This window comes from Mauremys reevesii, linkage group 4, assembly GCF_016161935.1.
Source record: "Mauremys reevesii isolate NIE-2019 linkage group 4, ASM1616193v1, whole genome shotgun sequence".
Classification (NCBI taxonomy): Eukaryota; Metazoa; Chordata; order Testudines; family Geoemydidae; genus Mauremys; species Mauremys reevesii.
Genome location: NC_052626.1, coordinates 87692012 through 87708042, shown reverse-complemented (window position 1 = coordinate 87708042; position 16031 = coordinate 87692012). Strand labels below are relative to the sequence as shown.

General features: G+C 40.6%; 1 protein-coding gene across 3 annotated transcripts in view; it reads right to left on the bottom strand.

Annotated features, from left to right (window-relative positions):
* The window catches only part of ANO3 (anoctamin 3), a 421744-nt gene that overhangs the window by 365336 nt on the left and 40377 nt on the right, over positions 1–16031 (bottom strand). For all 3 annotated transcript variants that reach the window (XM_039536552.1, XM_039536545.1, XM_039536546.1), the window contains exon 2: positions 5981–6026. The gene's annotated coding sequence lies outside the window, so the exon portion shown is untranslated. The remainder of the gene's footprint in view (positions 1–5980; positions 6027–16031) is intronic.

Sequence of the window (16031 nt, the reverse complement as noted above, 5' to 3'; positions counted from 1 at the left end):
TCAGGAAAAAGATCTTGGAGTCATCGTGGATAGTTCTCTGAAGATGTCCACGCAGTGTGCAGAGGTGGTCAAAAAAGCAAACAGGATGTTAGGAATCATTAAAAAGGGGATAGAGAATCAGACTGAGAATATATTATTGCCCTTATATAAATCCATGGTACGCCCACATCTCGAATACTGTGTACAGATGTGGTCTCCTCACCTCAAAAAAGATATTCTAGCACTAGAAAAGGTTCAGAAAAGAGCAACTAAAATGATTAGGGGTTTAGAGAGGGTCCCATATGAGGAAAGATTAAAGAGGCTAGGACTCTTCAGTTTGGAAAAGAGAAGACTAAGGGGGGACATGATAGAGGTATATAAAATCATGAGTGATGTTGAGAAAGTGGATAAGGAAAAGTTATTTACTTATTCCCATAATACAAGAACTAGGGGTCACCAAATGAAATTAATAGGCAGCAGGTTTAAAACAAATAAAAGGAAGTTCTTCTTCACGCAGAGCACAGTCAACTTGTGGAACTCCTTACCTGAGGAGGTTGTGAAGGCTAGGACTATAACAATGTTTAAAAGGGGACTGGATAAATTCATGGTGGCTAAGTCCATAAATGGCTATTAGCCAGGATGGGTAAGAATGGTGTCCCTAGCCTCTGTTCGTCAGAGGATGGAGATGGATGGCAGGAGAGAGATCACTTGATCATTGCCTGTTAGATTCACTGCCTCAGGGGCACCTGGCATTGGCCACTGTCGGTAGACAGATACTGGGCTAGATGGACCTTTGGTCTGACCCGGTACGGCCTTTCTTATGTTCTTATGTTCTTATGTTAATAGGATGAAATTTAATAGTGAGAAGTGCAAGATCATGCATTTAGGGATTAATGACAAGAATTTTTGTTATAAGCTGGAGACTCATTAGTTGGAAGTAACAGAGGAGGAGAATGACCTCGGAGTATTGGTTGATCACAGGATGACTATGAACCACCAATGTGATATGGCCCTGAAAAAAGCTCATGCAGTCTTGGGATGCATTAGGCGAGGTATTTCCAGTAGAGATATAGAGGTGTTAGTACCATTATACAAGGCACTGGTGAGACCTCATCTAGAATAGTGTGTGCAGTTCTAGTCTCCTATGTTTAAGAAGGATGAATTCAAACTGGAACAGGTACAGAGAAGGGTTACTAGGATGATCTGAGGAATGAAAAATCTGTGTTTTGATTGCTCTCTATAAATATGAGAGGGATAAATACCAGGGAGGGAGAGGAATTATTTAAGCTCAGTACCAATGAGGACACAAGAACTAATGGATGTAAACTGGCCATCAGGAAGTTTAGACTTGAATATGACAAAGGTTTCTAATCATCAGAGGAGTGAAGTTCTGGAACAGCCTTCCAAGGGGAGTAGTGGGGGCAAGAGACATATCTGGCTTCAAGACTAAGCTTGATAAGTTTATGGAGGGGATGGTATGATGGGATAGCCTAATTTTGGCAATTAATTGATCTTTGACTATTAGTGGTAAATATGCCCAATGGCCTGTGACGGGATGTTAGATGGGGTGGGATCTGAGTTACTACAGAGAATTATTTGCTGGGTGTCTGGCTGGTGAGTCTTGCCCACATGCTCAGGGTTTAGCTGATCGCCATATTTGGAGTTGGGAAGGAATTTTCCTCCAGAGCAGATAATGCTGCCCACTTCTTAACACCTTCACAAGGCGTTCACTGTTGTAGCTGGTGTCGCAAGATATTTATGTGCCAGCTTCACTAAAGATTTGTAGGCCTCTTCATGCTTTGGCCATGATTCCAGAGGACATGCGTCCATGCTGATAACACTTGTTAAAAAAAAAAGTGTTAATGTGTGGGGGGAGGGATAACCCTCTTAACATTTCTCAGCAGCTCATCTTCCCATCCAAAAACCTTGTTTATCTGAAGGATTCAGATGTCTAAGACCTTCACATAAGTGAGTTTACACTATAAATGCTATTACAGTGCACTGTACATTGTTCTCAATTTCCCCCATTACTATTGTACAATATCTAACATAGAACCAAACCCTAGAGCATATTAAGCTTTTAAAGGTCTCCAACTGTTCAGTCACTTGCAGGACATTTCCTTTCAGGTAGAAAAATATTCCTTTTGCATTTTTTTTAAATAAGATCATTTTTACTGTTCTTCAGCATGCTAGAGAATATCAAATCTCCAGCTCACTGTTCTATTCTCTATGTCCTATTTAATATCTATTTGGACCCTAAAATACAAATTAACTATGCTGGACTAGGTGGAACTTTCATAGTGATTCAGATAGATGACAGCACATTGTAAAGGAATAGGGATTCTATTTTTAACCAGCAGATCTTTTATTCTATGGAACAGCACTTTCCTAATAATGATGTACAATAATCCATGTTTTCATTAATGGTAATTAAAGCCTGGGCAGATCTAAGAGGCAGCAAATTCCAGTGGGGGTCTCCTGCTCTTAATGTAAACAGAGGACTGTAAAGCTTAGCACTGTAACTTTTTGATCGCGCAGAGCTGAGCTAGCTAGGAAGCAGCTCAGCCCCCAGCCAACTCTGTGAGCTCTTACTTTTCTTCCTCAGTAGTCTTCCTCCTCTTTCAATACAGCCAACCCCAAGGGACCCAAAGTCATAAGTAAGCCCCAGAAGTCATGAGATTTGGGTGTTTGAGTCTTTAGGGATCACAATTTTAAGGTTCTCACTCATGATGGCAAGAAACTTTTAAAACCAGAAAAAAAAAAAAGAAAGCTGAACTTCTCATATTTACATGACTCCAAGAGCCAAGGCTTTAAAAAGAAAAAAACACAACCAAAAATACACTGAATATCATTCAAGTCTTCAGGGCCTGATGAAATTCATCCTAGGGTAGTTAAGGAACTAGCTGAAGCAATCTTGGAACACAGAACTATTATCTTTGAGAATTCATAAATGATGGGTGAGATCCCAGAGGGCTGGAGATGGGTAAACATGGTACCTATCTTAGATAAAGGGGAACAAACAGGACCCAGGGAATTAGACCAGTCGACCTAATGTCTATACCTAAAAGATACTGGAACAAATCATCATCATCCTCTCACACACAGCAAGGATGTAGCCGTTTCCAGAAATGTAGGCCAATGAAAAAGGCTTTTAATTCTTTCTATACTGTGGAAGTTATCATGTTAAGATTTTACTCCTTCTTTCCCAAAACTAATTAGCCAAAATTTAATTTGATGTAAGCATTATGATTGCCACATGGAAATCGCAGTACAATCAGGCATGCATAAATGTCAGGTAAACTCAATAATTCTGCAAAATGCAGAGCACTCCCTTAGATGCTGATCACACTCAGACTCAACTGATTCCAGTGGGAGTGTAAGGCACACATCCTAGGGAGGTGGTGGAATCCCCTCTCTTAGATGTTTTTAAGGTCAGGATAGACAAAGCCCTGGCTGGGATGATTTAATTGGGAATTGGTCCTGCTTTGAGCAGGGGGTTGGACTAGATGACCTCCTGAGGTCCCTTCCAATCCTGATATTCTATGATTCTAATGCAGGATCTAGCTCCATTAAAGATAGTTTGCACTAAGCCACATGGAATTTGTAATTCAACTTTACCTGACAAAATAGACCCTAGAGATATTACTTTGAAACAGCAAAGAGTCCTGTGGCACCTTATAGACTAACAGACGTATTGGAGCATGAGCTTTCGTGGATGAATACCCACTTCGTCTTTGCTGCTTTTACAGATCCAGACTAACACAGCTACCCCTCTGATACTTTGAAACAGCAAGTTTGGTTGAAAAATATTAACACTTTGTAAGCACAATTGGTGTTATTGTTGGTATACCAACTGAGGAGTTATCTATATAGGTTTAACCCTCCCCCCCCCAAAAAATAGTAGATTTTCATAATAAAAAACGGCTAATTGCCTTCCATAAGTTGCTCATAGGAAACAGGGACTTTGCCTGCTGGCTATACACAGGAACAAGTTAGAACTTAATTGCAACTATCTATCCTCTGTCAGTTTCAAGCTCTTCTAGGTCAATAGAAAAAAAATAATCAAGAAACTAAAATGAGTCCAGCAATACTGAAGAATAAACTGGCCAAATCTTACAGCATCTTACTAGTTAGTACTAATTGGTGAGTTTAAATAAATTAACTGGCCTGAATTTTGAACTGAACTCAACTTTTCCAGAAGGATAGCCCCTACCTACCCTGCACTATGTAGCAGACCTAACTGAGAATTGCTCACCCATTTACCACGTTTGTTTGCTACAAAAAAAATGTATTAAATTAAAACAAGCAATATTGGCCCCACTTTGGGGACTGAACAAAGAAGTAACCAAGCACCACACTTAAGAATGACATGCTCCCTCACAATCTAAGTTTAGCATCTGTAACAGGAAAAGAAGTTTGGGAAATTCCATTCATAGCAGGCAGATTTGACAAACCATATATCAACAATCTCAGGGCCATTTGATCTTTATATTTCCTAGTTATGTAAATAGATTTTCTAAAAATAATTTATGGAAATCCAACCTGTAAACATGCTTCTATATATAGATGGCCAACTGCTATATTAATACACACAAATGAAACCACCTAGAGCAGCCTGAATTAAGTACAATAGAAATGTTTTTTATATCACCCAGATAGTAGTTTTATGCAAATTTTGTCTCTAATGTAATTTTAAGCCAATTTCCTCCCCTCCCGACACACACACACCAATAAAACCCCTCCCCAACCTCTATAATTTTCGAGTATTACGCAACTTATCTTTTAGCATAAAAGATTATTTGGTTGTTTATAAGAATGAGGCTTAGCTCCAAACAATCAGCTGTTAGTGATAAAAAGGTGACAGCACCAAATGTTGATTTTATTGGGAAGAAATGTAACATTGCATTGGAAGGTTTTCCAAAGGCAAAAAGGAGTATTGCAATCTTAACCATGTTAAGGCTGTTACAGAGCCTGAGGAGTTTACACTTGATATTGGCTGGTGAAATCTAAAGGTAGAACTTAACCAATTTGGGGGTTGTGCCCTGTTTCCTAACAGTCTGCCTGAGGTTGGTACCTATGCTCTTGAGCTACTGCAGGACAGCTTGACTGTGGTTTCATTACTGTTTTGTCTTGTCTTCACTAGGAAAAAAGTGAGTTCCAGCATGTGTTAGCAATACATGTTAACTAACAAGAGGTAAAACCCAAGTGTTGACAGGTCACCTTGTAGTTTTCACATGTTAGCAGGTAGGGTGACCAGATGTCCCGATTTTGGGGTCTTTTTTTATATAAGCTCCTATTACCCCCCCACCTCCTGTCCTGATTTTTCACATTTGCTGTCTGGTCACTCATTAACAGGTCAAGTTAAGATTAGACTCCCCCTAAAGTTTATTTTGACCTGTTAACACTTATGAACACTACAAATTGCCTTGCTTGACTAGAATTTTCACCTCATGTTTATTACTATTTATCAAGTCAGAAAGAACCTTTTACAGTAGAGCAGATCACAATATGGTGATTCTCTGGCTATATTTTGGCCTGTGGGGATCATCTTGACTTCCATCATCATGGCATCAATTAAGCACATTTAACCTCACACCATCCATGTGGGATGGGGAGCATTATTACTTCCACTTTAGAGATAGGGAAGCAACAGAGAAGGATTAAGTGACTTGTCCAGTGTAATTCAGGAAATCTGTGGCAGAGCCAGGAATTGACAAAGTCTCCTGAGTCCCAGACAACAAGACATTTCTTCTGCATTATTTCCCAGATTGAAGGGCTGCTGCACATCTGAGAAAAAAGTAACATTTGAATTGTACACAGTAAGAGGCTCCTGAGAAAGCTTCCCAAAAAAACCAAACCAAACAAAAAAAAACCCCACACCTCTTAAATTATCTGTGAGCTAAAATTGAAAAGTAATTGGACTTTTTCTGGAGATAAACAACTAGTCAATATTTAGACTACCATAATGAAAATGAATACATTCAGGTTAAAAAATAATTACCTTAGTCTCTAGGTCAGCAGTATATGTACACCTAGTGAATCCAGATCTGTAAACATAAATGTAAATGTCAGGGAAAAAATGAAGCCTGGAAATTTCTTAGAACAAAACACATTGAGTTTAGTCAGAGACAAAAATGTGCCAGATTCAGAACTCAGTTATACCAGTGTCAATTTACTAAAGCCAACAGTGTTACACTGGACTGATTCTGATATAACTGACCTCTGAATCTGGTCCTCTGACTCCAGCAAGATACTCAATCAATAGCAATTCGTTCATTGGCAATAGCAAGCCACTCTAAGACTACTCAACACATTTTAAATCTTGTGAGCACTCAGGTTTAATTCAGATTACTGTATCATAACTCTACATGATTATATACCAAGCCAGAGAACTTTTATAGAAGATTCACAACAAACTGTATGAGCTCTCGATACTAAGAGCCTGAATTTCTAGTTACCAGTTGGATTTATGCAAATGTAAAAAGAGTTAAAGGATAAAAATTTCCAATTTTCTACTGAAGCCATTCCCCAAAAGTACAGGAACAGTGAGTGTTACTATGAGCACTGATAATTCTAATATATTGTTGCTGAATCGCACTAGTTGCTGAGTGCTGTAGATTGCCATTGCCAACCACACTTCAAAACTTCTCAAGTCATCTTCTCAATGATACCCATCCATAGATATTTTCCTAGAATTCTTATTTCCGGTTGTCCATTTGAGTGACAGTTAAAAGATATTAACTAATGTTTTAAATTAAGTCAAAATGCAGCATTGCTGATAGGAACTCCCCTCGATCCAGCCTATCCCATACAAAATGGGTTGGTGGAAGTAAGTTGCCTCAGCAGCACTATCCTCTGGCCTCAGACTCTACAGAGGACTCAGTGTAGGGTTGGAGATTCATGTCGGCAAAAGAAGGAGGACAGTTAGAGGAAGGAAATATACATTATCTATCCTCCAACATCCTGTGGGAAAGCTGACAGAAATTTAAATTAGTGGTTCACAGACATTTTACTAAGGTGACCAACTAGCTGCATAATGTCTTTCATTGCAACCCACCGCCACACACACCCTCCACCTGGCACTGCAACATGCCTCCCAGCCCAGGGCAGAGGGGAGGCCCCAAGGTGTGGGCTGCTGGGACATAAGCCAGCCCTGCAGTGATGACTCCCATCCCATGGGGCTAGGCCTGTCTCCCCATTCTAGCACACAGGTGATGAGAGGTGGCCCGAGTGTCATTGCAACCTGGTGCACTGAGTAGCAGAATTATTCAGGCTTGGCCTAGCTGCCCCTACATCAATAATAAACAGGTGACAAGCCCAAACCTGATTAGTGCTGTGACCCTATGGGCCAGGTTACAATGCCCAGAGTGAGGAGCTGCCTCTTGGAGACAGAATCAGACGTGCTGGAACTAGAGGTGTGGCAGCATCCCTGGCTTGAAGTAATAATAGCAACTGCTTGCATGTCTGCCACCACATACAGAGTTTACAGTTTTGTTCAATAGCTTTCAAGCCCCTCCCATATAAAAATATGTTCGGTCCCTGGACAGGAGTCACTGCTGCATGGTGACCTCACTTTGTAACCCCTCCTGAAGCCTTCCCTCTGCATCAGGCCAGAAGTGTATGCTTACATAGGCCAGGGCCCAGCAATGGGTTAATCCTGTTTGAGTTTCGTGTGTGGGTGCTGGTGGCTTGTAATATGAAGTCAGGTGAAATGATGTGGTGGTACCGTCTACCCTTAAACTCTATGACCCATCTAGAACCTTCCTGCAAGTCACTGGTGGTTTGAGACCCACTGAGTTAAGAAAACCTGAAATTGTATTATGGATCCTACGCCCCCGCTTGAAGGGTGTTCCAGGGTCAGTGGTATGGTTGACCTTCCCATTGATATTGGCCAAAACCCACTTCCCAGAAAGGCCAAACTCACTTCCTCCTCCCATTTGGAATGGTTTGGAGAAACCTTTGATGATCCCCTTGAGGAATTCTTCTCCCTCCAGGGTCCTTCCAACAGGAAGATATCACATGGGCCTATGACAGTATTGTTTACATTACATTACTACAGGGGTGGCCAGCCTGAGAAGGAGCTAGAATTTACCAATGTACATTGCCAAAGAGCCACAGTAATATGTCAGCAGCCCCACATCAGCTCCACACCCACCACCCCCCGCTCCCAGCACTTCCTGATCAGCTGTTTTGTGGGATGCAGGAGGCTGAGGGGGGGAGAGGAGCATGGGCATGGCAGGCTCAGGGGAGAGGGCAGGAAGGGGTGGAGTGGGGGCAGGGCCTGTGGCAGAGCCAGAGGTTGAGCAGTGAGCACCTCCCGGCCTATTGGAAAGTTGGCGCCTGTGGTTTCAGCCCTGGAGTCGGTGACTATACAAAGAGCTGCATATTAACTTCTGAAAAGCCCCATGGGGCTTTGGAGCCACAGGTTGGCCACCCCTGCATTACGTAGGAGTCTTGCCATTAGCAGCAGCACAGCTTAGTTCAGAGTATTATAGCCTTTATATACATATAAACACCATTGTTACAACTATCCCATTCTACCAAGCTCACATAACACAAGGGATTTCCTTATTCCAGTCCCTATCCTACCATCCTGGTTTGTTGATTTAGGATTTGTATGGGCCAACACAGACTGGCTTCAATTTCAGCATTACCTATGATCAATTCATTGCACAGCTTCAAGTACCCTTAACAGCATTTCAAATATTATTTGTATGATAGTGAACACTTATTTATTTAAATGTATACAAATGGTAAAAGAGAGCATTTATCCATATGCTTGAGGTGTCTTTGACATAGATGTGATGTATATTTTTAAGCTAATACTCCACATGCAACTGTACAGTTTAATAAAGGCCACCATCAGGAAGCCGGCAAACTAAAACAAATTAAACTTGCCTCCACCACTTGCCCATCCATATAACTTACCCCTATTACACTTTGCAAAGTTTAATATGTACCATTAATAAGTTTCTCAAAGAGAATTGTGTCCTGCCCCCACCACACACCAGACACATACAGAGCATACAGATTTGAACTGGTTTCTGAACAACAAGACTTTACCCTGTAACCTTTAAGGATAACATGCAAGCATGCAGAATGTTCCCACAATATTGAGTGAGCAGAGTCTTTGAGCACAGTTTTTTTTGGTTGGTTCATGAATTAAATATTAACTGAAAGGATTAATTTGAACTAGACACTAGGTGTCTGACTTGCTTCATGATCGGATATGCATGTTGCTAAGTGGAAAGAGAACTAGAGTAATGAGAAAGCAACTGTTCTGAGTGTAGCTAACTGTTTATACTTTACAGCTTTATCTCATACTAACAGCAAGGCTGAGAGGATATCCATCCATATCCTTTTGGGCAAGAGAGAAAAAATAGCTCAGCTCAGGCTATCGTGGGCTATAGCACCACCCACACATAGAACACAGTTATAGCCAAAAGTAAATATCAAAGTAGTTTCCCTTAATATATCTTACAAAGTCATTCCTGTGATGTTTCTATAAAGCTCAGCGTGTGGGACAAGTTATTTTCTTTACTTATTTTTCTGTTGAATGGGTAAATTTATTTTTGTGCCACTAATTTTTCTCCTTCTTATAATCCTTAATATGTTTTTAGTTCATCATAGTGGCAACAGAATGTGCAAAACTAAATGACGCCAGAGATCACGCAACAAGAGTTTAAAATTCATGTTCAGTTTTTACAAAAAATCTGATACCTTATTTAACTGTAGGTGACATCACTATACAATAAAAGGAAACATACATTGACACATGTAGGGAAAAGAATGCAGGAGAAAGAATTTCTATGCTTCCAAATAGATAGCAGTTGTGTGAAAAAATATTTGCTCTTTAGTATAAATCTGTCAGCCAGCATTATATGATCACATATTATAATTAAACAAGAGGGCAGAGTTAAAATTACAATGGGAAACAATTGTAAATTTCCCAAATTTTGTGGATAGAGTTTTAAGTTTAGCCTTCAACTAATGTTTATTTAATAGATATACACTTAAACTCTGACACACAGAATACATAAACATAGGTCTATGTTTCATTCCTATAGACAATAGAATTAGTCTTTTTGTGCTATAGATAATACTCAAGTGGGTCAAGCATGTCTTCAAGATATAAATCATGCAAATTTAAAGAGATTAACCTTGACAAGATTTACATCATATTGAAGCTTTCATGGTGAGAAATTTCCAAATAAGGAAAGCCCATTTTTAGTATTAGATAGAGAAACAGGATTGCATGAATTTCATTTTTCAAACAAATCATTAAGACTAAATAAATTCCCAACTAAAGAGAGCAAAGATCACTAGTTAAATGAAAACTAAAGTCAGATTTCTTTCAGAATTGCCTAACAATTTAGAGAATGCAATTTTGAAACCAATGTTTTGAATTGAACTAATTTTTAAACTGCTTTCTTCTATAGACAACTGACAGGGCCGGTGCAAGGATGTTTCGCGCCCAAGGAGAAACTTCCACCTTGCCCCCTCGCGCCTCCGCTCTGAGCCCCCTCCCCCCCGCAGCAGCTCCCCCCCTCTGCCTGAGGCGCCCCCCTTGCGGCAGCTCCCCATCCTCCGCCCTGAAGCACCCCCACCCCACCCGAGCTCATCCCTGCTCTGTGCATGAGCACGAGCACCCCGAGGCCGCTTCACTTCTCCCGCCTCCCAGGCTTGCGGTGCCTAAGATGATTGGCGCCGCAAGCCTGGGAGGTGGGAGAAGTGAAGTGGCCACGGCGTGCTCGGGGAGGAGGCGGGGCAGGGGTGAGCTGGGGCGGGGAGCTCCCCTGCGTTCTGCTCCCTCCTTACTTGCTGCAGGCGGCCCTCCCTGCGCTCCCCTGCCTCAGCTCCCTCTGCCTAAATGCCGGCAGCCACCGGGGTGGCTGAAGATCCAGCCGCCGCGGTCGCTGCCAAAGAAAATGGTGCCCCCCAAATGCCAGCGCCCTAGGCGACCACCTAGGTCACCTAAATGGTTGCACCGGCCCTGACAACTGAGCATTTTTCCTTTCCTTTTCATGTTATGGCACATTCTATTAGAAGAAGTGCAGTTGCCCTCTTGTGAAAAAGATTATATGTACTTAAACGGTACCCATTATTATAGTATCCAAGTATCTTTAATATACTTATTCTCAGTGCCACTGAGAAAGTACCATTATACCCATTCTACAGATGGGGAACCGACGCAGAGAGGCTAAGGGCAAAATTTTGAAAAGTTCCTGTCAGTTTGGCACTTAGTCCCATTTTTAGAAATGCCTCAGACACTCAGGAACCCAAGTCACTTTTGAAAATGTTGTTAGAACTGAGTTGCGCACAGGACCCGTGTTGGAGCAGGGAACTGATCCCCATATCACTGGCTCCTCCTTTCTCTCTAGCTATCATATACATTAGGATAGCAGCTACTGCGAGAAGGTGCATAGAGTGGGAAGGTACAGAAGAAAGGCACTTTGCAAGGGGTGGGGTGGGGTTTCAAAACCCCCCAAATCAATTACCAGATTTTCAGAACTATTCAGTACATTAAATAATATTTAAGAGCTCAACACCTAAAGAGCCATAAGTGTCACAAGAGGAGCCAAATTCTTTTGAATATCAAACATAACAGCAAGGCTAAAGGGTAAATCTATATGGAATATCAAACACCACTCTTGCCAAACATTAATTTAACAAGACATTGGCGGTGTGGGGGTGGGGTGGAGGGAGGCTTCGTCATATACAGTGTTTACAGTTTTGTTCAATGGCTTTCAGCAGCCCCACTATAAAAAAAAAAGTGTTCCAACATCACTGCTCAGATTTCAGAATTCAGTCAGTGGTAATTACTTTCAGAAAAAAATCAATTCAGTGAACAAGGACAAAAAATTGAATAGGGCCTTCAGACATCAGCCTTCCTATCTCAGTAAACCATCTAGCAAGTCAGCAAACAATGGTATTGGTAACTGACTGAACAATGACATTATAAAACCATTACTTTATTTCCTAAGGATTGTTGTTTTTTTTTAAGCCTTTTATATGGACCATGATGTGGTCCCTTTAAAAAGAGAGGAATCTTATATTTAACCAATCCATTCTTGGTTTGACAAGACTAATGTAATTCAGAAAGTTATTTAAATGAAAGTTTTTAGGAGCCTCCCATCTAATAAACTCCTTCTCTCCCTCAGTTTTTAATCCAAGTATAATCAAGCTAATATTAATTTGCTGTACTTAAAAACCTTGCACAGCCTGAACATGTTCCTGCAGTTTGGCATTGAATCAGGCTGTAATACATCATCATGCTGCCATTGTTCAGATAATGAATAACTGTAATATATCAGCTTTGATCAGATAAGGCATTACTCACTAAACTGGTATTGGTTAACTGGATTGCATTACAGTAATCCAATACCAACAGGTTTAAAAGACCCCAACAATCTTAAAATATAAAACAATTTTACAAGGATCTTAGTAAAATAATGTTTGCATAGCCGAAGTATGAAATGCCATCTTCCAAGCCAAGCATTTGTTTCAGATGATGTCCATTTTCTCTATCTATGAAGTCTGAAATATTTAGTGATTTGATGGTATTAGCTTCTTTTTGCTCCAGATCCTTTGGATAACACATCTATAAATTCTGACCCTCACCAATAAAATCAGTGGGAGTTTTGATACACATTTCAATGAGTACAGGATTGTGATGCCTACAGACACCATGGCAATGGTTAGGCTGCTAGTGCGCTGTGACCACTGCCTATCACCAATATTGTATATTTGTTTTCTTGTGCTCCCGTTTGTTCGTATCCATCTGTTGTCTCTTGACTCACATTTCAACTGTCGTCTCCTTGGGGATGTCCTGTGTTTGTGTAGCACTTGGCACAATGAAGCCCTGGTCCATGACTAGGGCTCTTACATACATAAGAACCGCCCTACTGGGTCAGACCAAAGGTCCATCTAGCCCAGTATCCTGTCTTCCAACAGTGGCCAATACCAGGTGCCCCAGAGGGAATTAACAGAGCAGGTAATCACCAAGTGATCTATCCCCTGTCGCCCATTCCCAGCTTCTGGCAAACAGAGGTTAAGGACACCCTACCCATCCTGGCTAATAACCATTTATGGACCTATTCTCCATGAATTTATCTAGTTATTTTTTGAACCCTGTTACAGTCTTGGCCTTCACAACATCCACTGGCAAAGAGTTCCAGAGGTTGACTGTGTGTTGTGTGAAAAAAATACTTCCTTTTGTTTGTTTTAAATGTGCTGCCTATTAATTTCATTTGGTGACCCCCTAGTTCTTGTGTTTGAGAAGGAGTAAATGTTATTTACTTTCTCCATCAGTCATGATTTTATAGACCTCTATTATATCCCCCCTTAGTTGTTTCTTTTTCAAGCTGAAAAGTCCCAGTCTTAAATCACTTCTCATATGGAAGCCATTCCATATCCCTAATCATTTGTGTTGCCCTTTTCTGAACCTTTTCCAATATATCTTTTTTTGAGATGGGGTGACCATATCTGCACGTAGTATTCAAGATGTGGGTGTGCTATGGATTAATATAGAGGCAATATGATATTTTCTGTCTTATTTTCTATCCCCTTCTTAATGATACCCAGCATTACGTTCGCTTTTTTGACTGCCGCTGCACATTGAGTGGATGTTTTCAGAGAATTATCCACAATGACTCCAAGATCTTTCTTGAGCAGTAACACCTAATTTAGATCCCATCATTTTGATTATGTTGTCCAATGTCCATTGCTTTGCATTTATCAACATTGAATTTCATCTGCCATATTGTTGCCCTGTCAGAGGTTTGCGAGATCCTTTTGTAGCTCTTTGCAGTCTGCCTGGGACTTAACTATCTTGAGTAGTTTTGTATCATCTGCAAATTTTGTCACCTCACTGTTTATCCCTTTTTCCAGATCATTTACGAATATGTTGAATAGAACTAGCCCCAATACAGATCACTGAGTGACACCACTATTTACCTCTCTCCATTCTGAGAACGGACCATTTATTCCTACCCTGTTTCCTATCTTTTAACCAGTTACCAATCCATGAGAGAACCTTCCCTCTTATCCCATGACAGCTTACAGCAATAATACAAATACTTTCAAATAATATTGGGCCAGATTCTATTGTCCTCACTCACATTCACCACTGCCTTACTTCAGAGGTGCTGGAACAATTTTTATAGTGGGGGTGCTGAGAGCCATTAAACCAAACTGTAAACCCTGCATATAATGGAAACTACTTCAAACTCGAGTGTGTGGCAGCACCTCCAGCACTCCTAGTTCCAGCACCTATGGCTTACTTCACAAGCAGGCTGATTGATGTGGATATTAAATATGAGTAATGGTGGAGAATTGGGTCCACATAATAGTAATGTAATAATGCTGTTATTAACAATCATCCATCTTAATCTGTCCTTATTATTCATTCTTTTTGCTTTCATAAAAGAAGTCAACCTACCTAATCATACCAGATCAGTGGTGGCTTTGCCAGAAGCCCCAAGCAAGGCATGAATGAATGACATCACAGAAAACAGTGCCACTAAAGAAACTGTAACAATGGTGGTAGGTGTACAGTTTAGGTGACAAAACGGTCTTCATATTGTTCACATAATATACCTGTATTAGTCCTATTTCAAGTCTGAAAGGCACAACCTTAGACAACCATATACATACAAGATGTGGATTTTCAGACCCTGGTCATTGTGTGAACAGTTCTGACACTGAATGTACAAAGAGGTTTTGTTGGTTTAAACTCTACCAATTATGCATGTATAGGAATTATGACATTTAAAATGGACATGCCAATGTTTACAACTGTGTGTGGGTAGTATGCTTCATTTTGTATGTACCCAAGCGGAAGCTGGGTACAAGCAGAGCTTAAACTTGAGCCCTACAAACCTATGGGACTGACACAAATCTAACACAGGTCAGTAGTGAGCACAAGACCTTAAGACCAGATGTCTATTCAGCCACATCTATGAAAGGCAGGTCCCAGTTTAGCTCATCTCACAGAGCTACCACTACATTATTTGGCCCTAACTAATCACCTGTGTTAGCCAGCTTGCTAGAGTGGCCAAGGGTACAGAAAGTGAACTTCTCTCCCTAGAGATGCATCAAGCACATGGGTGGAGCAGTTGGTACAAACATTGGACCTAATTCTCCTCATTCTGATGCAAGTCAGAAGTAATTCCATGGCCATCAGTGGAGATGCACGAGCATAAATTTGGTTTAAGTGAGAGGAGAATCAGGCCCACTGCTTTGTCTGTCTGAGACTAGATAACTTCAGCCTCCCTAGGCTGTTAACCTTCTGATGCTTTTTACTAGTACTATATTTATCTGAAATAAAAAAAGTGCAGATACACTCAATTTAACAGGATGGGGGGGAACAAACTATAGGGTACCTGTGAAACAGGAAGATGCACAGATCAGGTAGGGATTTTGTGGCTGATGCTCTTTGTTAATTAAAATAAATCCTAATGGTATATAAAGGTGTGGAGAAAGTGGCAAGAGAAAAAAAAGCAAAATTGCTTTTCAGGAAGCACAGAGGAACCTGCAGAGAAGTGCTGAGAGTTCTCAGCTTGAGCTAGTGAGGGAGCAGCCTACAGGACTGGGGCCTCATGTTTTCTTCACAGTTATACTGTAGAGTACAACAGCTATGGAGAACTGAAAGTGTATAAAGCAAAGCAAAAAAAAAGTGAGTGCTCTGTGCTAAAAGTTAGTGTTCTCATTTGCATTAAAAAGGAACATATTTCAGGAACACAGCACTATATAGCTTAGAGGCAAGAATCTCATAAATCTAACTGCTATGCATCCTTGTGCATATTTATTGAAAATTGCCTTGAGGCATTTTGCATTGTGCTTAGCCGAGCTAAATGCCTTTTCCACAGTGATAACTCCTTCCTCAACCACCATGGATTTGAAAGAAAGACCTCAAAAAGAGCTAAATCTTCTCAGAGTTTCTATAAGTGTAAAAAAGAATCTCAGCAACAGAAAATAAAAAAAATTTAAAAAAGGGTTTGCTTTGGACTAGTGATTTTTTTAAAAACTTCATTGAATCAATCTTTGCCAGT